The sequence below is a fragment of the Dendrobates tinctorius genome, unplaced genomic scaffold (genome assembly GCF_039654945.1).
Source record: "Dendrobates tinctorius isolate UK_male_01 unplaced genomic scaffold, ASM3965494v1 ptg000187l, whole genome shotgun sequence".
NCBI classification, from domain to species: domain Eukaryota; kingdom Metazoa; phylum Chordata; class Amphibia; order Anura; family Dendrobatidae; genus Dendrobates; species Dendrobates tinctorius.
Genome location: NW_027361854.1, coordinates 381,448 through 409,137, shown reverse-complemented (window position 1 = coordinate 409,137; position 27,690 = coordinate 381,448). Strand labels below are relative to the sequence as shown.

General features: G+C 42.0%; 1 long non-coding RNA gene across 1 annotated transcript; it reads left to right on the top strand.

Annotated features, from left to right (window-relative positions):
* The first annotated feature begins 3,352 nt into the window (after nucleotides 1-3,352).
* LOC141055558 (uncharacterized) lies at nucleotides 3,353-18,430 on the top strand. Its single transcript, XR_012221493.1, has 3 exons — nucleotides 3,353-3,534; nucleotides 4,287-4,378; nucleotides 18,365-18,430. It is a non-coding gene; the product is annotated as an uncharacterized lncRNA (long non-coding RNA).
* The last annotated feature ends 9,260 nt before the right edge of the window (nucleotides 18,431-27,690 follow it).

Below are 27,690 nucleotides of genomic sequence, written 5' to 3'. Positions count from 1 at the left end.
TGGAAGACTGATGGCATATAATCTTCCAGAGTGGTCATAGACTGGAGGTAAAGGTAGGCGGCCTTCACATAGTTCCCATGCCCAGCAGCTGCAAGAATGGGCAAACATTCGGCTACAGCATGAAGGTGCATCAGCCAGGATCCTGTACGATCAGCCTCGATAAGCTCCCTTGCAATTCCTACCATCTGTTGGTAATTCAGCCATAGTTTACTGGTGCGAGAGTGAGCGGATAATCCGTTTCTTTTGGTGGACAAGAGGTGGACAATTTCACTAAGGCAGGTAGAAGTGATGACCGAATTCAAGTCACTCTCCCCTGTCAGTGTCTGAGCATACAACTGCTCAAGTTCTTGCAACAGGTCTGCATAACCTGGATGGTCGCAAAGTACTTTGTCTGCAACTTGCTGAGTAAGACACTGATCAAGGAGGAGATGGCCACGAACTGCACGCTGAACTGCCTTTCCAGTCATGATGTGTTGCACAGCATTGTCACTGTAAATTGTTCCCAAGATCTCTTTGATTCCACTCCCATCCATCAACGTTCCTATGGCACCCATAAGATTCATCAATGTGTGGAAGCTCCCGAGCATCATGACAACATCTCGAACCGGGCTGTCTTCAGGCACCTCGTGTTTGATTTCTGACGCTTTCCAGTAGAGTGGCTGATCAAATGTAAGAACTGCAGCGGATCGGTGTTTATCAGCAAGGTTGCACAGATACTCAAGAGTAGAGAAGATGCATGATTTGTCTCCGGAATACAAGTCATTGATGGGCAGGAAGATTACCGAAGACGACCCCGGATGATCACAGTCTTTATGTAGCATGTGCATCATTCCATTCCAGCTCGGTGCAGGCTGTTTGAAGCATAAAGACATCTCCCACAATACATCAACACGATGGTCAATGGCGTCGAGAAATGGCAAGGGCTTGAATTTTATGTTTCGGCGAGTGTGTTTTGCGAAACTATATTCCCTTACATCAACTCTGCTTTGTTCAACTATCTCCAAGTCTGCAGTCTTCCGTCTGAGAACAGTGCGACTGACCTTCCTTCCTGGAGTCACAGTAGTTACCATCCACATGCCATGGAAAGTCCCCTTCCAATCTAACTTGATGATATTATGATCGACGTTGTCCACAGCTAACAGCAGTGCCGTATCTAGTCTGTCTATGGTACCACCGAGTACATCCTGGCCAAAAGAAGCGGCAGCGGTTTCCTCGAATCGATGAACTTCCGAATATGATGAACAATATCTCATGGCTGAGAGACTGTCTACAAGAAATCGAGACCTGAAATGATGATGGAGCTGGACTGCTAACCCAAGCTGCAATGGAGCTACTACAGCCCTGGGACGTACAGCCTGAACTGATTGCCCAATGCTTGCGACCTTCCTGTGACTGTCCTTTCCAACGAAGAGGGTTTCAAGCAATCAAAGCAAACTCAGGGGGAGATAATCTAAGGCAGACTGACATTCAAGCGAAGAAGTCTTTGGATATTCATCGATTGAAGATGGGATCTTAGACTTGATATCGCTCTTGATTAGTTTGGCCGCAGTCTCTATGATGGCTCTCTTCTGGGCTTCTTCATCCGTTTCCTGACTACGGAAATAGTCCCTCAGGATTATTCTGGTCTTTTCACGGAACGTTACAATGTTAGGCAACCCTTCACACTCTGCTATGAATAGCGAATCGCCATACCTCTCCTCCAGCCTATACCTCAGCCATTTATTACTATAGGCAGCACTGTCTCCTTCTACAAGATACTCCGTCATTTTCTTTGCAAGATCTGTGACAGTCAGTTGCTCTTCATCGTTGTCCTCGAGAAATGCACACATTCTCAAGAACGCTTGCTCTTGGTCCATGTTCAACGGCCTCCCTACCTTCCGGGTTTCTTTGTAGTAGATCCACCACCATGACGCATAGGAATTCCGTAATTTGTCCGAAAGTTAATGTCACATGAACGATGATACAGACAGTTTGCAGCATGTAAGTCCTTCCCAAAGTACGCGATTCTCTCTTGAATGGTGATTGCCCAGTCATCATTACGCTGTTTGCAATGTGACAAGATGGACCTTACAAGTCCATCCGTTTTAACAAAGCTATAGTCATCGAAATCACTACTAGATCTTGTCTTCACCACTTCATGTCCACAGAACAAACACTGCGTCGTGCTATCATAGGATCCAGTAGACACCCGTGTACCTCTCTTGGCACGTGAACGATGAACGGAAGTAGCTTTCTTATGCAAGTCTATTTGCTTCTTGTTTATGTAGTTCATACAACATCTCTTGTGCACCACTGCTCCGGCAGCTACCACAGTGCTGACACCCCTCTCATTACTGGCTTTATTGATCCCTTCAGCTCCTTTCGCACCAATTACCACTCTTTCTCCATCATCTTCTACTTCATGGCTGCATAAGGGGCAAGTTTCTTAACTTTCCATCATTCTCAGCTCTGTAAAAGAAGATAAATAAATCGTTAAATAATAAATATAATAATAGTAGTAATTGTAAAAGAAATATGATAGACACTGAAAGGCGAGTCGCATTTAACATTTTACAGTTTTGGCGGCCATATTCTTTGACGTCACATTTGGACCCTTTGTGGTAACCCTATCTTGGTAAACTTTTAGTATGTTTTTCCCTACATGTAATACTACCAAAAAAAACAATAAAACGCTTTCTTGGAATTTGTTCAGGGTAAAGGATTTTTTTTTTGCATTTTGACAGGACTAGAAGGCAAAAACCCCTGGACACATTCGGCCAATTTGTGTCACAGGGGAAAAATTCCTTCTTGACCCCGGGAAAAGGCGATCAGTCCTAGAACCCTGGATCAAATCTTCTTTAATATCTATTGAAAATGTATTAAAAATTATTAATATTTTATTTTTAATAGTATAGTATAATGTTATGAATTTACTAAGGAAATTATTACTGCTTTATGATCACTAGTATTACAATTTCTACTATATTATATTACTATTCCACTAGTGCTAAATCTACTATAATCTTACTAATATACCTAGGTCCTTATTCCTAAAGAAATTGATCCAGAAGAAGGCAAAAACCCCTGGACACATTCAGCCAATTGGTGTCTCAGGGGGAAAATTCCTTCTTGATCCCGGGAAAAGGCGATCGATCCTAGAACCCTGGATCAAACCTGCTGATGTTATGTTTATGTCTCTATTATTATGCAATTAATGTTAGAGTCACTGCTCTTATTAGTATAATATTACATATAATATTGCTATCACTAATATTATAAAAGTTTTAATAATGTTATTACTACATTTGTAAGATTTGTTTCAACCTAATAATCACTATTTAATATCTACTCTTTTTATTATTTTTAGATTTGATGCTGTCGATCTTACTACAGCTGGAATGTTGGCCATACAGTCCATCAGCATCTCATTGGTTTGAGGAGGATGGTCCAGATGATATTCCTCCTTCCTCTGAGATTGGTGTTGACGTACTGAAGGATGGACTGCTGGCGGATCTTCAGTCTTCGTGCTGGCTGGTTCTGAATTCTTCTGGCCCAGTTGGTGTTTTTTTGCACAATTTCTCCTTTATCTTATGATGCCATCTCATATTCTTCCTCTTCTTCCCCCTTGGTGTCTTCTGCCTCATCTTCTTCCTCTTCTTCCCCCTCAGTGTCTTCTGCCTCATCTTCTTCCTCTTCTTCCCCCTCGGTGTCTTCTGCCTCATCTTCTTCCAGCTCTTTTACTTCCCGATACTTCATTGCCTCCTTGGACATTTTCATCTCCTCTTCTTTTGGCTCCTCTGGCGTCATTGTTGTTGGCTCAGGATTTTCTTCAGGTAAAGGGAAAGGCAGATATTTTTTCTGAGCTTCGCGATTGGTCGGCATGAGGCACTAAGAAAAGAATACATTCAATTAATTGTCTATTGAGACGTTTCTTTACATCTATGGACAGAACGTGCATGACATAATATGTGGTATGATCAGTGACCTCCATATTGAAGATGGGTGACGGGAGAAATCTTGTGCAGTAAATGAGAAGCAGTTGATCTCTCTCCTTTGTGCTGGGATAAGCTAAAATGAAAACACAAACAGATATTGAGATCAATTATACAATATTCAGAGGCATCAAATCCGTAAAATTACAGGAAAATTCCCTTAATTCAACATCAATGTGACTGGCTAGATTATGAATTATTTCGGGCATAGAAAAGCATCAATCTACTATTGAAAACTATTTTCTAGCTGACTTTCTTCTCAATCTGCATTGTGCTGAAATTAACTTCTGGACTAATAGATTTTCTGGTTTATAGGAACAGTACTTTATTTTCTGATTGACTGGAAATTCTAGCAAAATAAACTCACATGAGAAGTATCCAGGTCCGAAGACACATTCCTGCCGAAGGTAGCTGTCCTAATGAAAACAGAGCCCGGTGAGGGTCCACTTATCACTCATCAGGAACGGACAATAGAACAAGGGGTTCATTACTAATATAGCTGCTGACCTCCGGAGATCTGCGGCTCGCTGCCATCCTGTATATATCCTGTATTGTGGAATCCATGGTGAAAGCTGTAAATCCAAAAAAGATTTAGTCACAGATCTGATAAAGAACAAAACACCGCAGCTTTCCACACATATTCATAGTGAACCTCCAGGTATCGGACCCCCATTACTCTCATACATGCAGGCAATATGATGAAGCGGAGGATAGCCCTTACTGGGTGTTTGTAGAGTAACAGCACCAGTACAAGTAACACCACATGTAAAACACATGGTGCTCTGGATTGTAATAGTGCCCTGTAAATAAAGATACATGACATATATGTATTTCTATGTTCTTCATGCCCATAAGTACAAGTATGTACAAAAATAACAACCAAAGTGACTTAATTAACAGCGCATAAAGCAAGGGTGGGGAATCTTTTTTTCTGCCAAGGGCCATTTTGATATTTATACCATCCTTCGGGGGCCGTACAAACTCCACCCACAAAGTACATCCTGACTCTGGCTCTGGTGTTAGGATGTAATCTTTCATTGCATGCCCTTCAGTGTTCAGTAGTGAACACTGCGTGTGTGTGATAACAGAGCAAGAAGAAATTAATGTGTTTGTGGCAATTAAAATACAGCTCCATGCTGTCAGGAACACCGCACTGAGCTTGCTCACTGAGCCAGTGCGTGTGTCCTGAGTAAAGTGAATTGTGCTCAAAGATACCTGTGGAGCGGGCAGCAGCCGAGTAGGTGTGTACTTCAGAGCAGCAGGACCTGAAGCACGTGACTGCTAGAGAGCTAGGAGCAGCAAGAGAACTCCTAGCAGGGTAACTGCGAGACAAAGTTACCAAAGGGCATAGACAGGAAGGATAGTCAGGACGTAGCCAATGAGTCATACACAGAGATTGCTGCAAGATACAAGAGGGGTGAGCAGAGAGTAGTCAGATCACAGGCAGCGAGTCATACACAGAGAGGGTAGCGCAGTACAGAATCAACAGGCAAACTCACAACGGGGAACAGAACCGGGTCAGAACCATATAATCAAGCTATAACAACGAACAGTCACACAGAGGTCACCACACTCGGCCAAAGGCAAAAGTATAACTGGCAGGGAATGAAGCTTCCCAGGGGTTTAAGAAGCTCTCCCAGAACCAAAAAGAGGCCACAATCATTAACCCCAGGTGTGCAGGTCAAAACCTGCACTGAGCTCCAGACATTAACCCCTGACGTGCAGCTCAAAAACCTGCACTGGGATCATGACACTTGCCCAAGAATGCGATCCCTGAGAATCTGCTCGAGGGCCTGATAAAAGGTCATCGAGGGCCGAAAATGGCCCTCGGGCCTGAGGTTCCCCACTCCTGGCATAAAGCCTAACTCCCAGTATCAGTGTCAGAACAAGAATCCCATTGACATCACTGGCAAAAAGGTCCCTTAATAAATAATTCTGGCTGCAGAGTGGCCTGTGTAACCTAAAGATAAAATTCTGCTGTACTTCAGCCACTAGGGGAGTACAGAGCACCAGTAAATACATATTATACTGATAGCTCCCCCGAGTGGCAGCTGACAACAGACGTTCATCAGTCGATTCTAAATAACATGAATGAGGCACTAGGGAGATGAGATAAACCAGCGTCAGTCCCATCAGATGATTGGAATCGGGATGGGATCACTCACCGACATCCATCTTCACTGCTCACTGTCCTGTAACAGACTGAGGATGATTGACAGTTTGCTTCTTTTCAAATTCAAATCCAGCAAGCTGATTGGCTGCTGAGCAGTGTCATATAACTCCCTGATTTAAAGGGACAGGACACTATTATTTCTCTTCAGTGCATTTCATATATATGTGCAATAATTCTGCTTATATTATGAAGCTGTGGAGATAATCTGGGGGCACAGGTTTACTTTTGCTTGCAGAGGTATTGAAATTTCATGATCGATATAATATCAGAACATTGTATTCTACATATTATTACAGTATCAATGTGTAATTAAGGAGTTAATTATACATTATATTATTTTCAATAACTCCTTCCTAAACAAGCTATTTTTTCTAAATGTTTCACCTTTTTATCACACAGCTGATGGTATATTTCTAGCATCTTTATGACACAGGATCATTAGTGTCATTTAAATTAATGAATATTTTATTTTTCTCTGTGTTTTAATGTAATATACGTTATACTGTGCTGTCTGGCAAAATAATACTGTCACCACTAGATGCCTTTGGTGCAGCAAAGATATATAGCACATTACTACCAGGGAGCACTGGGCTGTGTGTGGTGTGAGCCACATGGATTGCCAGAGAAACCTGTTATCTGCCTCCTCTAAGCTATAGGTGCTGGAATATATAACTGTGATTCTTCACAGCCTGCTGGAGGATAGCTGACATTTAAAGCGCATCTGTCAGTAGCAGTGGCGTACCGCCAATGGCGGCAAGCCACTTAACTTCACAGAGCCCATGACTAGGAGGGTGGTCCGGGGTCAGCGTCTGCACTCTGCTCGCCAGCGCCTGCACTTTGTCCCCCTCTGCCAGTCAGTGCCCACAACGTGTTCCCTCCGGATGTCAGGGCGAGCAATGATGATGGAGGAGGGAACGTCAGCAGACGCTTCCTCCCCCATTATTCTTCCTTGGCGTCTAACATGTCAAAGCAGAGGCCGTGATGGCGTCATTACAGTATGCCCGCTGTTCTGAGATGTGCGCTGCTTCACACAACACCCTCAGGAGACCAGAGCATCGGGTGGAACGAGGATAGGTGAGGATTGTATTTATTTTTAAAATCAGTGACTGGTGGCCATAATAGAGTGTGGAGTACCATGGAGGGTGAATTATATTGTATGGAGGACCATGAGCGGTGTATTATATTGTATGAAGGACCATAGGGGTGCATTATACTGTATAGAAGTGGGTCGCCCTCCCAGGGCTGTGGGGTACTCGATAGCGGGCCGGTCTCTCAGAGGGGAATGTCACAGCAGCGGTGACCCTGTCCGTGGCCCTGGGCACCCATGTAAAAGGGGTAGGGTGGTGGGATAAAGTTTATGAGTGATTCGTGACGCCACCTGTGGTGTTCGGCAATGAAGATGTTAAGCCGACGCTGCAGACAGATCCTCTGGGACAGATGGTGTGGTGCAGCAATGATGGTGTAGCCCTCCACAGGCAGGGCTGTAGTCCCAGGGCAGTGTAGATCGGTGTTGGGGAAGAGGGTGCAGTGTCTGTCACAGAGATGTAGCAGTGCTGGAGAAGTTGCAGAGAGAAGGCAAGGACACAGCGGAATGTAGTTTCTTTACCTTTACTTTGTAAGTGCAGTCCAGGGTCCAGATTACAGATGGCACAGGAGCTGATTAGCCTGGAAGCAACTTAGGAATCTCTCTATCAGATGGGTGGAGTAGTCTCCTCTCTAGCGCTTACTTGAGGTACATGCAGTACTGTGTTACACTGACGTTCCTCCTTCTTCTTCCCTTTTGGATCTACCTCGTATGGCAGACAGCTGTAGCCTTCTATCTCCTTTGGCTCACACGTCACTGTTGTGCCTCCGAGTCTTAGAAGGGAATAGAGCATTTACAGCTTCCTATTCCTCTGGTTTCTGTTGCAGGACCGTCAGTATCCATACAACCTTGGAGACTGGGCTCCAGATCATGCGCTCCAGCTGGGAATGAGCCTCAACTCTCTGCTCAATCCCCAGCTCCTCCCTCCACGTCCACACACTTCGCCCTCCTCACAGAACTGACTAATTTCCTTTCCTGACCCTCAGAGAGCACTCCTCCCCCAATTCTGGTTCAGAGCTCCCTCTGCTGGCCCGGAGTGAGAACTGTGTTGCATGTTATGGTTAACTGCTAGACACACCCTTCATTGCTTCCAAGCCTGACATCACCCTCCCTGGAGGAAGGCAATGCCACTGTGGCGACCATACTCCTGGGGGCGCCACAGAAGATGATGGAGAGTGCATTATATTGTAAGGAGGACAATGGGGGATGCATTATATTGTATGGAGGACCATGGGGATGCATTATATTGTATTAAGGATCATGGAGAGTGCATTATATAGTGTGAAGGACCATGAGGGGATCAGTATATTGTTTGGAAGACCATGAGAAGTTTATTATTTTGTATGGAGGACTATGGGGGGTGCATTATATTGTATGGAGGACCATGGTGAGTACATTATATTATATGGAGGCCTATGGGGAGTGCATTATATTTTATGGAGGACCATGGAAAGTGCCTAATATTGTATGGAGGATCATAGGGGATGCATTATATTTTATGGAGGACCATGGGGGTGCATTATATCATAAGGAGGACCATGGCGGGTGCATTATATTTTAAGGCGGATGATGGGGAGTGCATTTTATTATATGAAGGACCATGGAAAGTGCAATGTATTGTATGGAGGACCATGGGGGTGAATTATATTGTATAGAGGACCATGGAGAGTGCATTAAATTGTATGGAGGACCATGGGGAATGCATTATACTGTATGGAGGACCATGGGAAGTGCATTATATTGTATAGCGTTCCACGGGGTGTGCATTATATTGTATGGAGGACCATGGGAGTGCTTTATATTGTATGGACGACTGTGGGGGTTGCATTATATTGTACGGAAGACCATGGAGAGTGCATTATATTGTATGGAGGACCATGGGGAGTGCATTATATTGTATGTAGGTCCATGGGGAGTGCATTATATTGTATGTAGGTCCATGGGGAGTGCATTTTATTCTATGGAGGACCATGGGGAGTACATTATATTCTATGGAGGATCATGGGGAGTGCATTATACCATATGGAAGGCTATGTGGGACCATTATAATATTTGAAGGGATATTTGGGGGCTGTTATACTGTATGCAAGCAATTGTACAGTATGAAGGTTTGTGTGGAGACTATCATACTGTGTGGAGGGCTAGTGCGGGCCATTATACAGTATGGAGAGGTGTGGGGATATTATACTGTATGTAGGCCCATTATACTGCATGGAGGACTGTGTGTAGGTCACAGTTGTGTGATCATACTGACTGTGATGGGGGTCCCCATACTTTGCCTTGGGAGTTGAGGTGCAGTACAGTAGGGTCATTATACTGTGCATGTGGAGGCTAACGTGGAGGAATTCATCATGGGAGTATCATACTGTGTTTGGGGGGCACATTTGTTGGCATCATACTTATGGGGACAATGAAAGAGGAATCTAGGACTTCAGCAGGAGGAAATTAAAGGTTTGAAAGTTGTGAGATATGCTCTTCTGAGACCCTGCAAGTATTTATTTATTTATTTTGAAGGGAAGCCCAAATTAGAACTTTTGCTGTGGGGTCCCATGATTTCTATGTATGCTCCTGGTCAATAGGATCAACCTTCCTAAGCCATCTATTTGGGCATGTAAGTCATAGGGAGCTGTATAAAATGTTACTTTTATATCTTCGATCTGATGTCTTATTCCAGAGAAATCAATATTTTTCTTACATGTAAATGACCTCTTCCAGACTCTGGAGAGGACATTGAATTTAAGATAACTCTTCCTACAGAGAATATTTTACATGAAGAAGGAGGACAAGTAACTAACACAGCACAGGAGAAATTCAATTTGTCTTCTTGCAAACACATTTTTGGCAGTTCTCTGAGCTCTGCTGTATTGCAAACCTGTCTGCCTGTGAGATGGAAGCTCAAAAAGGTTGTCCACTACTTTATTATTGCTGCCCTATCCTTAGTATACAGTGGGTACCGAAAGTATTCAGAACCCTTTACATTTTTCACTCTTTGTTTCATTGCAGCCATTTGGAAAATTCAAAAAAGTTCATTTTTTCTCATGAATGTACACTCTGCACCCCATCTTGACTGAAAAAAAAAACAGAAATGTAGAAATTTTTGTAAATCTATTAAAAAAGAAAAACCTTCCTAATTTATGAAGGTAGGGACCGCCAAATTAATTGTCTGGGAGCTAATGACGCCCTTTCTCCATTAAAAGTACCACATGTATATGGACAACTATTACACAAGCATCCCCCTATATACAGTGCCTTGCGAAAGTATTTGGCCCCCTGGAACTTTTCAACCTTTTCCCACATATCATGCTTCAAACATAAAGATACCAAATGTAAATTTTTGGTGAAGAATCAACAACAAGTGGGACACAATTGTGAAGTTGAATGAAATTTATTGGTTATTTTAAATTTTTGTGGAAATTCAAAAACTGAAAAGTGGGGCGTGCAATATTATTCAGCCCCTTTAGCTTAATACTTTGTTGCGCCACCTTTTGCTGCAATTACAGCTGCAAGTCACTTGGGGTATGTCTCTATCAGTTTTGTACATCGAGAGACTGAAATTCTTGCCCATTCTTCCTTGGCAAACAGCTCGAGCTCAGTGAGGTTGGATGGAGATCGTTTGTGAACAGCAGTTTTCAGCTCTTTCCACAGATTCTCGATTGAATTCAGGTCTGGACTTTGACGTGGCCATTCTAACACCTAGATACGTTTATTTGTGAACCATTCCATTGTAGATTTTGCTTTATATTTGGGATCATTGTCTTGTTGGAAGACAAATCTCCGTCCCAGTCTCAGGTCTTTTGCAGACTCCAACAGGTTTTCTTCAAGAATGGTCCTGTATTTGGCTCCATCCATCTTTCCATCAATTTTAACCATCTTCCCTGTCCCTGCTGAAGAAAAGCAGCCCCAAACCATGATGCTGCCACCACCACGTTTGACAGTGGGGATGGTGTGTTCAGGGTGATGAGCTGTGTTGCCTTTATGCCAAACATATCGTTTGGCATTGTTGCCAAAAAGTTCGATTTTGGTTTAATCTGACCAGAGCACCTTCTTTCACATGTTTGGTGTGTCTCCCAGGTGGCTTGTTGCAAACTTTAAACGACATTTTTTATGGATATCTTTGAGAAATGGCTTTCCGTCACAGTTGGTGTCCAGACGTTTGGAGAAGGGGGCGTCATTCTCACTTGCAAGTGACCATCTTCTTACAGTGAAGTGGAATGACAGGAAGGACGTCTACATGCTGACACCCCTTTGACGGTCAGAGACAGGGGTGCCACCAGGGACAAGGAAAAACATCACAGACTATAATAAATATATGGGAGGCGTTGACTTATCAGACCAGGTTCTGTAACCATACCAGGTCAAGCGGAAGACCAGGGCCTGGTACAAAAAAGGTGGCAATCTACCTTATTCAAACTGCCACATACAACAGTTTTGTCCCGTACAAAAAGTCCCAAGGACCGCTTCCATTCCTCCAGTTTCAGGAAAAAATTCTTGAGGGCCTCATATTTGAGTCAATGGTACAGGGGGAAGCCTTCGAGTCTGAGGATTCCCGGAGACTTTAACAGCGCCATTTTCTTCACCCTGTCCCTGTCAATCCCACCCAAATGTACAGTGGGGAAAAAAAGTAGTCAGCCAGCAATTGTGCAAGTTCTCCCACTTAAAAAGATGAGAGAGGCCTGTAATTGACATCATAGGTAGGCCACAACTATGAGAGTTAAAATGAGAAAACATGGCAGCAAGGAACAGATTAATATAGACACATGAATGCTGTACCTGTGGAGATCTGCTCAGTGTGAAAAAATGCCCAGACGCGTGTTTCGCATTCGCTTCATCAATGGGAGGTCGATAGGTTTGACCTCCCATTGATGACGCGAATGCGAAATATGTGTCTATATTAACCCCTTTACTCCCAAGGGTGGTTTGCATGTTAATGTCAGGGCCAATTTTTACAATTCTGACCACTGTCCCTTTATGAGGTATTAACTCTGGACCGCTTCCATGGATCCTGTTGATTCTGACACTGTTTTCTCATGACATATTGTACTTCATGCTAGTGGCAAAATTTTATTCATATAGCTTGCGTTTATTTATGAAAAAAACGGAAATTTGGCGAAAATTTTGCAATTTTCCAACTTTGAATTTTTATGCTCTTAAATCACAGAGATATGGCACTCAAAAAACTTAATAAGTAACATTTCCCACATGTTTACTTTACATCAGCACAATTTGGGAACCAAAATTTTTTTTTGTTAGGAAGTTATAAGGGTTAAAATTTGACCAGCGATTTCTCATTTTTACAACATCATTTTATTTTTTGGGACCACATCACATTTGAAGTCACTTTGAGGGGTCTATATGATAGAAAATACCCAAAAGTGACACCATTTTAAAAACTGCACCTCTCAAGGTACTCAAAACCAGATTCAAGTAGTTTATTAACCCTTCAGGTGCTTCACAGGAATTTTTTTGAATTTTAAAAAATAAAAATTAACATTTAATATTTTTTCACAAAAAAAATTACTTCATGTTCAATTTTTTTATTTTACCAAGGGTAACAGGAGAAATTAGACTGCAAAAGTTATTGTGCAATTTGTCCTGAGTACGCTGATACCTGTTATATGGGGGGAACCACTGTTTCGGCGCATGGCAGAGCTTAGAAGGGAAGAAGCGCCATTTGACTTTTTCACTGCAAAATTGGCTGGAATTCAGATTGGATGCCATGTTACTTTTGGAGAGCTTCTGATGTGCCTAAACAGTGGAAACCCCCCACAAGTGACCCCATTTTGGAAACTAGACCCCCCAAGGAACTTATCTAGATATGTAGTGCGCACTTTGAACCCCCAAGGGCTTCACAGAAGTTTATAAAGTACAGCCGTACAATTAAAAAATCATATTTTTTTCCACAAAAATGATCTTTTCACCCCCAATTTTTATTTTCCCAAGAGTAACAGGACCCCAAAAGTTATTGTGCAACTTGTCCTGAGTACGCTGATACCCCACATGTGGGGGTAAACCACTATTTGGGCTCATGGCAGAGCTTGGAAGGGAAGTAGCACCATTTCACTTTTTTGGCTGGAATTGAGATTGGACGCTGTCGCGTTTGGAAAGCCCCTGATGTGCCAAAACAGTGGAAACCCCACAATTCTAACTCCATCCCTAACCCCAACACACCCCTAACCTTAATCTCAGCCCTAACCCTAGCCCTAGCCCTAACCCTAACCCTAATGGGAAAATGGAAATAAATACATTTTATTATTTTGCCATAACTGAGGGGGTGATAAAGGGGGGTTTGATTTACTATTTGTGGCGGATTTTTATGCTTGGCAGCTGTTACACGCTAAAAGACGCTTTTTATTGTAAAAATAGTTTTTGCATCACCACATTTTGAGAGTTATAATTTTTGCATATTTGGAGCCACTGAGTCATGTGAGTTCTTATTTTCCCAAGAGTAACAGGACCCCAAAAGTTATTGTGCAACTTGTCCTGAGTACGCTGATACCCCACATGTGGGGGTAAACCACTATTTGGGCGCATGGCAGAGCTTGGAAGGGAAGTAGCACCATTTCACTTTTTTGGCTGGAATTGAGATTGGACGCTGTCACCTTTGGAAAGCCCCTGATGTGCCAAAACAGTGGAAACCCCCCCAATTCTAACTCCATCCCTAACCCCAACACACCCCTAACCTTAATCTCAGCCCTAGCCCTAACCCTAACCCTAGCCCTAGCCCTAACCCTAATGGGAAAATGGAAATAAATACATTTTTTATTTTATTATTTTTCCATAACTAAGGGGGTGATAAAGGGGGGTTTGATTTACTATTTGTGGTTGATTTTTATGCTTGGCAGCTGTTACACGCTAAAAGACGCTTTTCATTGTAAAAATAGTTTTTGCATCACCACATTTTGAGAGCTATAATTTTTGCATATTTTGAGCCACTGAGTCATGTGAGGTCTTATTTTTTATGGGACGCGTTGATGTTTTTATTAGTACCATTTTCGGGCACGTGACTTTTTTTATCACTTTTTATTCCGATTTTTGGGACGCAGAATGAACAAAAACCAGCATTTCATGAATTTCTTTTGGGGGGGGGGTGCGTTTACACCATTCCGCGTGTGGTAAAATTGATAAGGCGGTTTTATTTTTCGGGTCAGTACGGTTACAGAGATACCTCATTTATGTCTTTTTTTATGTTTTGGCGCTTTTATGCACTGAAAACAATTTTATATAAAAAATAATTATTTTTGCATCGCTTTATTCTGCGAGCTATAACTTTTTTAATTTTTTGCTGATGATATTGTGTGGCAGTTCATTTTTTGCAGGACAAGACGACGTTTTCAGTGGTACCATGGTTATTTATATCTGTCTTTTTTATTGCGCGTTATTGCACTTTTTGTTCGGCAGAATGATGATAAAGCATTATTTTCTGCTTTTTTTTATTTTTATTTTTAAAGGGGTTCAATAAAGGGGTTAACTAGTGGGACAGTGTTATAGGGCGGGTTGTTATGGATGCGGCGATACCAAATATGTGTACTTTTATTGTTTTTTTTATTTTCAAAAAATGAATTTATTAGGGAATTTTTTTTATTATTTATTTAACGATTTTTTATAAATTAATTTTTACACTCTTTTTTTTTTTTTTTACTTTATTACATTATCCCAGGGGGGACATTATTGTAATATGTCAGATTGCTGATCTGACACCTTGCACAGCAGTGTGTCAGATTGGCAATCTGCAGACACCTCTGGAGGCTTTCTCAGAGCCTGCTCTCTGCAGGCACTGAGAAAGACACCTCCCTGCAGGCCCCCGAAGGTCCCTGCCGCCATATTGAATCCGGGGACCTGCAGGGAAGGAGGCTCCAGCAGCAGCGCTGCAAATCTTGCTGCTGCGGGGGTCTCAGGGAAGCACGGAAGGAGCCCCCTCCCTGCGGATGCTTCCCTGATCCTCCGGTACACTGCGATCATGTTTGATCGCAGTGTGCTGGGGGTTAATGTGCCGGGGGCGGTCCGTGATCACCCCTCACACATAGTGGCGGGTGTCAGCTGTGATAATCAGCTATTTATTCTGTTTAAATTATTGCTATACCTGTCACCATTTGGTATAACTGGATGACTTAATCTGCTCATCTGTCACTCTGTTGTATTATCTCCCTTTTTGAATTGTATTTAATTATATTTATTCTTAAAATTATTTTAATCTATTTATATCAATAAAAATCATGATTTTATTGGGATAATTGTACTTCCTTTTCTTTTGGGTATTGTCATATTTTGGAAGTTTTTCCCATTTATCGGTATGTGGTAAATTTGTTGGGGATATTAATCATAAGAAAGTGGGTAACATATTTGGGATCTTCTTTTTGGTGTAATCTCTGACAAAAGCGAGAAATTCAGGTCTAAAGCAAGATTTTTGTGAAAAAAAATGAACTTTTTCAATATGACGACCTAATGCTATCAAATTCTGTGTCGTACCTGTGAGTTTAAATTGCTCAATATACCCCTGGATAAAATCTTTGAGGGGTGTAGTTTCCAAAATGGGGTCAGTTGTTGTGGGGTTTCTGCTGTTTAGGCACATATCCAAACCCGACATGGCATCCGCTCTCACAATTTTGAGATTAAAAAGTCAAACCGTGCTCCTTCCCTTCTGAGCTCTGCCGTGCACCCAAACAGTGGTTGATCCCCACATATGGGGTATCAGCATACTCAGAACAAATTTCATAACGTTGGGGGTCTAATTTCTCCTGTTACCCTTGGGAAAATAAAAATTTGAGGGCGAAAAGATCATTTTTGTGGCAAAATTAAGATTTTTTTATTTTCACGGCTCTACGTTATAAACTTGTGTGACGCATTTGGGGGTTCAAAGTGCTCACCACATATCTAGATAAGTTCCTTAGGGGGTCTAGTTTCCAAAATGGTGTCACTTGTGGGGGGTTTCCACTGTTTAGGCACATCAGGGGCAAACTTACCCGCATCCAGCAGTGCACCATGACAACCAGCACGGCAGAGTCCTGCACACACACGGAGGCTCCTGATCATGTGACACCTGACTCCTGCCCTCCTGTGACCTCATCACAGGTTCTGTGTGCACAGAGCAGCCAATTGCAGCCTGGCAGCCAAAGAACGGAGCTGCACAGCCAATGAGCGGCTGCAGCTCCGCGATCGGGCCCCTAAAGAGTCTGGGCCCTGTCGCAGCTGCGACCGCGGTAGTTCCGCTCCTGTCAGTGGTTCTCCAAACAAGACATAGCGTCCAATCTCAATTCCAGCCAATTCTGCGTTGAAAAAGTCAAATGGCACTCCTTCCCTTCCGAGCTCTGCCGTACACCCAAACAGACACCCAAGAACGAAGCAGTCAAAAATCCATAAAATGTAATATTTTATTGAATGTTATTTAAAACTTATATAAATATATCTCTCAAATATGGACATACAGTGTATGGATAGGGAGGAACAAAAATATGGACAAAAGTGGTCAAAGACCAACCATACTGCAGCCGCAGCAACAGGCAACAATAGTAATGGCTATAAAATAAAATAATAATGAATCAGAGACACTTGAAAAAATGGTAATCCTATAGCAGGAAGTGTTTGAAGAAACATCACAATATAGCAAGTGCTACTGCAGTCATGAATAATGTACAAAGAGTCACTGATAGTTAAGCATATATTATATTATAGCCCAGGCGGTGCTCAAAGAGCAGCGCAATTAGAGTAGTAAATAACTATGTGCGTATACCTGGAGACAGCGGTGGCAGGAGGTTGGTCAAATCCCCGACGCGCGTTTCAGAGCCAAAGACAGACTCCTTCCTCAGGGGGCGTGGAAGGAGGTACGACCGTCCGGTTTATATAGTGCACCCACCCGAGGCCGTCTGCGCGCATGGTGAGCCCGCCCCGCACCAGCCGGATCCATGCTACGGCGTCACCGGAAACACGCGGGCCCACGTGATCCGGCGCGCCGAGCAGGGAACACAGATGACAGCAGAGCGGACACGGCGCATGCGCACAGACAGCGTCGGGTCAGGGCAACCATATCAGAAAAGGGCAAAAGCTGAGGGCAAACAACAGTGCAGCAGCCAATAGAATGGGCCATCTATGCACAGCATATTAATGCAAAGGAATAGTATAAAGATACGGGGCCTGGCAAGGTATATAGGACTAAATATATATAGTCCATATATCAATAGGTAGGCTACATCTATCACATATGATAACAGGACCGAAGCAAAGGACCCACAATAAGGGGTCCATTATCACGTACCAGACATATCATTGTATCATATCGCTATACAATATAGCCATAATAAGATGTAGATAACATAATTAAATCACACCTACTCATACCAGAAGGGAAAAATGGACAATGCCCCATAACAAAGCACATATATATGTACAAAGAAAAATAGTAAAGAATAATAAAAGTAAAATAAATGAACAGTACAAATGTAACCCACATACACATACATATAGATGCACATATATTCTATAATAGTAAGGTAACACCAACCCATCACCCATTGCAGATGGATATAAACTGCCCCATATATATATATATAAAACAGAAATATACACAAAAAATATACACAAAAAATTGAAGCAATCAAAAAACATCATCGTGGAACAGTTCATGAAGCAGTGTTTTTTGAGCCCGGCGAGTCCTCGGACACCTTCCATATATTCAAGAAACAGCATAACACGTACAGATAACTATAAAATGTAAAAACAGAAAAAAATTTAAAAAGTAGAAATAGAATTAAAAATCAAGACCACATTAGTCACATAAAAGTCCACCAAGATGGGTTATAGATATGGGGCATAGGAAATGTTTTCATTTAATCCACTTGGATGGATGGTCCCTAGAGTCCAAATCCATCTAGTTTCCAACCTGGCCAGCCGATTAGACAATTTGCCGCCCCTAATATCAATATTAAGAGCATCGATACCCATCACTTCAAGGAGTGTAGCATTGCACTGATGGAACTCCCTAAAGTGCCTGGGCAACGTCTTCAGGCTGGAAACATCAGTACAGGTGGCAGCAGCCGATATGCCCAGTACATGCTCCTGTAAAGGATCTTAACTTATTTGCTAGATCATTGGTCTTCAAAAGATATTTTTCTAACAAAGATCTCCCACATCTTTTTCCCACAGAAGAGGAGCAGGAGGCAATAAGAACACTGGAGACACTAGCGGCTGAACATGAGGGGGAGGGAGGTAAGATTCCCCCGTCCATTCGCCCTAGATCAGTGAAATTCCCCCCATTTACATCATGTCCTAATATAGATCTGTTTGTACGTGTGGTGAGCGAGGAGTTTCAGAAAATCCCTAAATATGGCAGATCTGATAATCTGACTAAAAGCGAAAGGGCGAGGCTTAGGTACCTTAAAAATCTTCCAGAGGTGGTGCTGAAGCCGGCAGATAAAGGTGGCAATGTGGTGGTCTGGCCTATAGCTATGTACGAGAGAGAGGCATTTCGCCAATTAAACAATTCGGCATGTTATAAAAAACTTACTTATAATCCCCTCTCAGCTTTTACTGCTAAATTAGATCTGATCATTAATAGAGCCATGACTAACGGCATTGTCACAAAACAGCTGGCTTCAGCACTCACTGTAAAAGAGCCCACTATAGCTACACTGTACCTCCTGCCTAAAATTCACAAGGATATTAAGTCACCACCGGGCAGACCCATTATATCTGGTTGTGGGAATTTCCTTGAGAATGTTAACAAATGGATTGACCATCATCTTCAGCCGTTGGTGTCCAGTTTGCCTTCCTTCCTCAAGGACACTGGAGATCTCTTGCGGAAGGTCGATGGACTCTGTTTGGAGAGTGATTCTCTTCTTGCCTCTGTGGATGTTGAGTCCCTATATACTAATATAAAGCATGTTGACGGCCTACGTGCCGTACGATTCTATTTAACCTCTTCCACTATTTCAGTGGGACTTAGGGACCTCATCCTGGAGCTCTTAGAGTTCACTCTCACACACAACTTTTTTCTATTTAAGGGATCCTTCTACCTACAGCTCCAGGGGACTGCCATGGGTGCGGCCTTTGCGCCGTCCTATGCCAACCTCTTCTTGGGGCTGTGGTAGAGGGATCTCTTCCTGTCTGACGGAGAGGGGCTGATTGAGCGTGTCCATCTTTGGGCGCGCTACATTGACGATATCTTCTTCGTTTTTCAGGGCAGCTCCATCGACCTCCTGCAACTTATGTCTACTTTGAATGACAATGATCTCAATATTAAGCTTACACTGACCTGGGATCCAGATAAAATCAATTTCCTAGATGTTTCCGTCAGGAAGGATACAGAGGGAATTGTTCAGACTGACATCTACCGCAAGGAGACGTCGACTAATACCCTATTACATGCCTCATCCTGTCACCCGCATCACCTTATTAAGGCTATCCCTGTGGGTCAGTTCTTACGCCTCCGCCGCATATGTTCCACTAATGTAGATTTTGAGAACCGTGCCGAGGAATTAAAAACTCGGTTTTTATCACGTGGATACAGCAAACGGAGTGTAAAGAAGGCATATCAGCGTGCCAAACATGTCACTCGTAAGGAGCTACTCTATAGGGATCGCAATAAATCCAAGGGTAATGATGTTGTTAGGTTTATTACTTCTTTTCATCCACAACATGGAATGATGCGTGATGCGATGAGGAGGGCTTGGCCTATCCTTATGGTGGATCCCATCTTGAATAAATTTCTCCCGGAGTATCCGTCTATCACCTTTAGAAGGGCTAGGAATCTTCGTGACCAATTGGTGGCCAGTCATTATGTAGATCATCCAGTACGTACTTTTCTGGATGATTTTCCTAGTAGATATGGATGCTCTCCCTGTGGCAGATGTATAGCCTGTCCTAATATTGTACGGAGTACCTCATTTATCAACTCTGATGGCACTAGGACATTCTCCATTAAGCAACGCATATCGTGTTCCACTCGGTACGTGGTATATTATGCTACCTGTCCGTGTGGGCTCATATATGTTGGTATGACCACACGGCAGTTAAAGGTACGTACAAGGGAGCATGTACTGGGCATATCGGCTGCTGCCACCTGTACTGATGTTTCCAGCCTGAAGACGTTGCCCAGGCACTTTAGGGAGTTCCATCAGTGCAATGCTACACTCCTTGAAGTGATGGGTATCGATGCTCTTAATATTGATATTAGGGGCGGCAAATTGTCTAATCGGCTGGCCAGGTTGGAAACTAGATGGATTTGGACTCTAGGGACCATCCATCCAAGTGGATTAAATGAAAACATTTCCTATGCCCCATATCTATAACCCATCTTGGTGGACTTTTATGTGACTAATGTGGTCTTGATTTTTAATTCTATTTCTATTTTTAAATTTTTTTCTGTTTTTACATTTTATAGTTATCTGTACGTGTTATGCTGTTTCTTGAATATATGGAAGGTGTCCGAGGACTCGCCGGGCTCAAAAAACACTGCTTCATGAACTGTTCCACGATGATGTTTTTTGATTGCTTCAATTTTTTGTGTATATTTTTTGTGTATATTTCTGTTTTGTATATATATATGGGGCAATTTATATCCATCTGCAATGGGTGATGGGTTGGTGTTACCTTACTATTATAGAATATATGTGCATCTATATGTATGTGTATGTGGGTTACATTTGTACTGTTCATTTATTTTACTTTTATTATTCTTTACTATTTTTCTTTGTACATATATATGTGCTTTGTTATGGGGCATTGTCCATTTTTCCCTTCTGGTATGAGTAGGTGTGATTTAATTATGTTATCTACATCTTATTATGGCTATATTGTATAGCGATATGATACAATGATATGTCTGGTACGTGATAATGGACCCCTTATTGTGGGTCCTTTGCTTCGGTCCTGTTATCATATGTGATAGATGTAGCCTACCTATTGATATATGGACTATATATATTTAGTCCTATATACCTTGCCAGGCCCCGTATCTTTATACTATTCCTTTGCATTAATATGCTGTGCATAGATGGCCCATTCTATTGGCTGCTGCACTGTTGTTTGCCCTCAGCTTTTGCCCTTTTCTGATATGGTTGCCCTGACCCGACGCTGTCTGTGCGCATGCGCCGTGTCCGCTCTGCTGTCATCTGTGTTCCCTGCTCGGCGCGCCGGATCACGTGGGCCCGCGTGTTTCCGGTGACGCCGTAGCATGGATCCGGCTGGTGCGGGGCGGGCTCACCATGCGCGCAGACGGCCTCGGGTGGGTGCACTATATAAACCGGACGGTCGTACCTCCTTCCACGCCCCCTGAGGAAGGAGTCTGTCTTTGGCTCCGAAACGCGCGTCGGGGATTTGACCGACCTCCTGCCACCGCTGTCTCCAGGTATACGCACATAGTTATTTACTACTCTAATTGCGCTGCTCTTTGAGCACCGCCTGGGCTATAATATAATATATGCTTAACTATCAGTGACTCTTTGTACATTATTCATGACTGCAGTAGCACTTGCTATATTGTGATGTTTCTTCAAACACTTCCTGCTATAGGATTACCATTTTTTCAAGTGTCTCTGATTCATTATTATTTTATTTTATAGCCATTACTATTGTTGCCTGTTGCTGCGGCTGCAGTATGGTTGGTCTTTGACCACTTTTGTCCATATTTTTGTTCCTCCCTATCCATACACTGTATGTCCATATTTGAGAGATATATTTATATAAGTTTTAAATAACATTCAATAAAATATTACATTTTATGGATTTTTGACTGCTTCGTTCTTGGGTGTCTGTTATCATATGTGCAGTTTTCCTATACTGTCCAGTTTATTATGTGGATCATGATATACGATATATATTATTGATCATCTGTTCATGGCCATTCTAACCTTTGGTTATTTGGCCTCCACATAAATATGCCTACTACCTATTCATTCGTACACCCAAACAGTGGTTTACCCCCACATATGGGGTATCTGCTTATTGAGGAGAAATTGAACACATTTTGTGGTTAATTTTCTCGTTTTACACTTTTGAAAATAAAAAGAATGGTTGTGAAGTAAAATGTTTGTGAAAAAAGTTAAATGTTCATTTTTTCCTTCCACATTGCTTCTGTTCCTGTGAACCAAGTAAAAGGGTTAATAAAGTTCTTGAATGTGGTTTTGAGCACCTTGAGGTGTTCCGTTTTTAGAATGGTGTCACTTTTTGGTACTTTCTGTCATGTACACCCCTCAAAGTCACTTCAAGTGTGAGGTGGTCCCTAAAAAAATGGTTTTGTAAATTTTGTTGTAAAAATGAGAAATCACTGGTCAACTTTTAACCCTTATAACTTTCTAACAAAAAAAATTTTGCTTCCAAAATTGTGCTGATGCAAAGTAGACATGTGGGAAATGTTATTTATTAAGTATTTTGTGTGACAACTCTCTCTGATTTAAAGGCATAAAAATTAAAAGTTTGAAAACTGCAAAATTTTAACTTTTTTTGCCATATTTCCATTTTTTCATAAATAAACACAAGTCATATCAAAGAAATTTTATCACTGAGTGAAGATCAATATGTCATGAAAAAACATTCTCAGAATCAGCAGGATCAGTTAAAGTGTTCCATTGTTATAACCTCATAAAGGGACAGTGGTCAGAATTGTAAAAATTGGCTTGGTCAGTAAGGACAAAATTGGCTCGGTCAGTAAGGACAAAATTGGCTCTGTCACTAAGGGGTTAAAGGGTTGTCCCCTCCTCCAAGGTCCTATCCCAATATGTAATAGGTGCAATATTAATAATATTAATGGTCCAGAAAACAATAAAGAATCACTGCGCTTACACTTTGAAGAATAACTTAGTGCATAGTGTTACTAAACTAATAGGAAAGGTTATTGCAAGGCTGTGGTGTGCTCACAATCATTTGTCGCTAGTTACACTTACTTCAGCTGTCCATGCTTGAGAAGCTGGTGTAGTTAAGGAGCAGGGAGACCTGTGCATAGGGAGCGTCTTCCCGTGGTAGCGGTTAGAGTGGGTGCACAGGAACTTGACAGGGGTGCGTCTGGACAGGAGCTGACGGCGAGCTCTGGCCGGAAGCGCCGCCGCAGCAAGCTGAGATTTCTGGAAAGCGTGACGTCACATGGCTAGTAAGGATGTCAGTAAACTCTATGTAAATAAACAAGCCTAAACCCACAAAGTATAACCTTAGTAATGCGGAAAGGAAATCTATAATTGATTTTTAAGAAAATAATAGCATAATTATCCGCCCAGCTGAAAAAGGGGGTGGAATTGTCATTCTTGAATGCAGTGTATACCATCAGGAATCACTTAGACTGCTGAAGGATAGAACTACCTATAAAAAAACTAATTAATGATCCAACTGCCAGTTTTATTAAGCAACTTAATGATTTAGCCCAAAGTGTTAAAACTTCAGGTATTCTCACTAAAAAAGATTATCAATACATAGTTAATAAGACCCCCACCGTAGCAGTCTTTTTCCATATTCCCAAAATACATAAAAGCACCTCTCACCCTCTGGGTAGACCCATTATATCTGGAATCAATTGTTTAGCGACCAATCTATCCAGATATGTGGACACGCATCTGCAAAAATGCATGACCCTTTTGCCAGCGTACCTTAAGGACACTACTCATACGCTACAAATTTTGGAAACTTTTCAGTGGAACCCAAATTACATTTTGGGCACACTGGATATTAAATCACGTTATACAGTGAGTAATCACCACAAAGGCTGTGAGGCAGCAAATTATTATCTTCACAGTCTTGGGATATATGAGGAGAATCAAATCCACTTTACTGTGAAAAGTATCAAATTCATTCTTACCCACAACTACTTTGTATATGAACGGCAGTTCTATTTGCAAACCTGTGGAACTGCAATGGGCACGCGATTTGCGCCCAGCTACGCCAATCTGTATGTTGGAAAATGGGAGGAGTCACACATATACATAAATGGCCAGTAAGAGAAAGGGTTAAAACTATGGCGATGTTTTACTGACGACATTCTTTTTATCTGGGACAGTTCAGAGTCCAAATTGAATACGTTCATTTCAGGCCTAAACAATAACTGATTCGGCCTAGAATTCACACCAACCATTAACCAGACAAATATCAACTTAGAAAAGATGTTGACTGCAATAGCTTCATACATCTAAACAGCTGCCACCTGCCAATATGGCTAATGAATGTACCGAATGTCACGGGGCAGTAGTGGGAAAACTGGGGACAAGGAACATGGGCCCCTGAACTGCCTCTCAGGCTAAGGTGGTGCCCTGACTTTCCTTGACTTGGGGGTACACTTGATGGTAGTGAGGCCCAAGTCACCGACCTGTCCCTATCTCCTGTTTAGCCCTGAGCTAAACCCCCAACCCCCTCCCCAGGAGGTGAGACAGGGAAAACAGTGAACTGCAAAAAAACCCAAAGGAAAGATAAAACAGACACCTCGGGATTAAATCAACTAAAAACAAAACTTAGCTTTCTCTGCTGTCATGCACAGGACAGCAGAGTAAGACACCCGAACTCAGCTTTCAGCAGAAACACCACTGCTCCAGAAAGGTCCTCTCTTCAGCAGCATCACCACTGCTCCAGATAAGCTGAACCACCTCTGCACCAGGTATGACCAGTCTTCACAACGGTTGGTTTCCAAAGGACCTGTATTACCAACAGCTAGCTGGTGTACCAGGTGACCTTATATAGGAAGGTGGGAGTGGTCACCAGCAGACTAACTAAACATGCAGTTACACCAGCGGACACCTGGGGCAAAAACCCACCAGCAGACTAACTAAACTCGTAGTAACACCAGCGGCCACCTGGGGCAAAAACTAATATTAACTCTCGATGGCATGAAAGGAAAAAGTTTATATAAGAGAATCCAGAACCTGACACAGATCCAAAAATGAATTGTGACACTGATAGGACAATACACCCGAATCAGGTGCAATTGCACAAAAATCGATGATTATGAAAATTAGTCCAAATACCTAACCAGATAATTAGTGGAAAAGGGATACCCGCTACTCGCTTTAGAAAAAACTCGTCATACTATTAAAAATATTTCTAGGAACAGCCTTATCCATAGGAATACATCAAATAATGAACCACCCAGCATACAACAGCAAATTTACAAGCTACCCTTTATAACACAATATCATTCAGGTTGTGCGAAATGTAATAAAATTATCAGAAAATATTGGCTCTTACTTCAGAGAGACAAATATATAGGGGACTTATTACACCCCCCCTATTTTAAATTTGTATTTAGGAAAGCTTGCAATTTGGGCCACATTTTAGCTCCGACAACTACACCTGTTTTATCCTCAAAGGTACCCTCTGTCAACCATTTCTTAACCGCTAAAAAGGGTTTTAAGCCATGTGGCAAGTGTTCGGGCTGCTTGCACACATCTATAAAGAGAGAACTTCAGACCACTTTTCCAGATTCTAATCAAACCATAGAATACAGTATAAGAACTGCTATTTCTTGCCAATCTACAGAGGTTATTTACATATTAAAATGCCCCTGCAATAAAATGTACATAGGCAGAATGAAGAGGCAACTCACAAACCGAGTCAAAGAACATTTGGATAATATCATGAAAGGTTTTCAGGGTCATCCCTTGTCATGCCATTTTTTAGAAACTCACAATCAGTCATGTCGAAGGATCACCTTTTATGGCATAGAAACTGTTCGTCCAAATTTTAGAGGAGGTGACTTTTTGAAACAGATGTCAACAGTAGAATCCAAATGAATTTTTCTTTTGAACAGCATGGCCCCCACAGGTTTAAATCATCAAATCGAAATATATGTATTCTAGCAAAGCACACCTTTGCACATATACCAAAAATTTTTTAATTGTAACTAGAGTTGAGCGATACCGTCCGATACTTCAAAGTATCGGATCGGAATGGATCGGCCGATCTTTAAAAAAAGTATCGGTATCGCCGATTCCGATACCGGAAGTCCCATTCAAGTCTATGGGACTTCCGGTATCGGAATAAGAAAAACCCTGTTTTTGCCTTGTACAGCCTCTCTGGGGTCTGTACGGGCCTTTCGGGGGGCTGTGCCGGCCTGCCAGGGGGTCTGTGCAGGCTCCGGTGGTCTGTGCCGGCCTGCCGGGGGGCTGTGCCGGCCTGCCGGTGGTCTGTGCAGGCTCCGGGGGGCTGTGCCGGCCTGCCGGGGGGCTGTGCCGGCCTGCCGGTGGTCTGTGCAGGCTTCGGGGGTCTGTGCAGGCATCGTCCGATGGGACTACAAGTCCCATCGGGCGATGCCTGCTACCATGACAGTGATTGACACATTAGCCAATGATGGGACAGTAGTAGTCCCATCATCCGGCTAATGTGTTGAATGTAAAAAAAAAAAAAAAAAATTACATGCTACATACATGCTACATACATACAACATGCATACTACATACATGCTACATTCATACTACATACATGCTACATTCATACTACATAAATACTACATGCAACATACATACTACATATATACTACATACATACTACATGCATGCTACATACATACTGCATGCTACATACATACTACATGCTACATACATACCACATATATACTACATACATACTACATGCATGCTACATACATACTACATGCTACATACATACCACATACATACTACATGCATGCTACATACATACTACATGCATGCTACATACATACTACATGCTACATACTACATATATACTACATGCATGCTACATACATACTACATGCTACATACATACTACATATATACTACATGCATGCTACATACATACTACATGCTACATACATACTACATATATACTACATGCATACTACATACATGCTACATTCATACTACATACATGCTACATTCATACTACATAAATACTACATGCAACATACATACTACATATATACTACATACATACTACATGCATGCTACATACATACTGCATGCTACATACATACTACATGCTACATACATACCACATATATACTACATACATACTACATGCATGCTACATACATACTACATGCTACATACATACCACATACATACTACATGCATGCTACATACATACTACATGCATGCTACATACATACTACATGCTACATACTACATATATACTACATGCATGCTACATACATACTACATGCTACATACATACTACATATATACTACATGCATGCTACATACATACTACATGCTACATACATACTACATATATACTACATGCATGCTACATACATACTACATGCTACATATATACTACATGCATGCTACATACATACTACATACATACTACATATATACTACATGCATGCTACATACATACTACATGCTACATACATACTACATATATACTACATGCATGCTACATACTACATGCTACATACATACTACATATATACTACATGCATGCTACATACATACTACATACATACTACATGCATGCTACATACATACTACATGCTACATACATACCACATACATACTACATATATACTACATGCATGCTACATACATACTGCA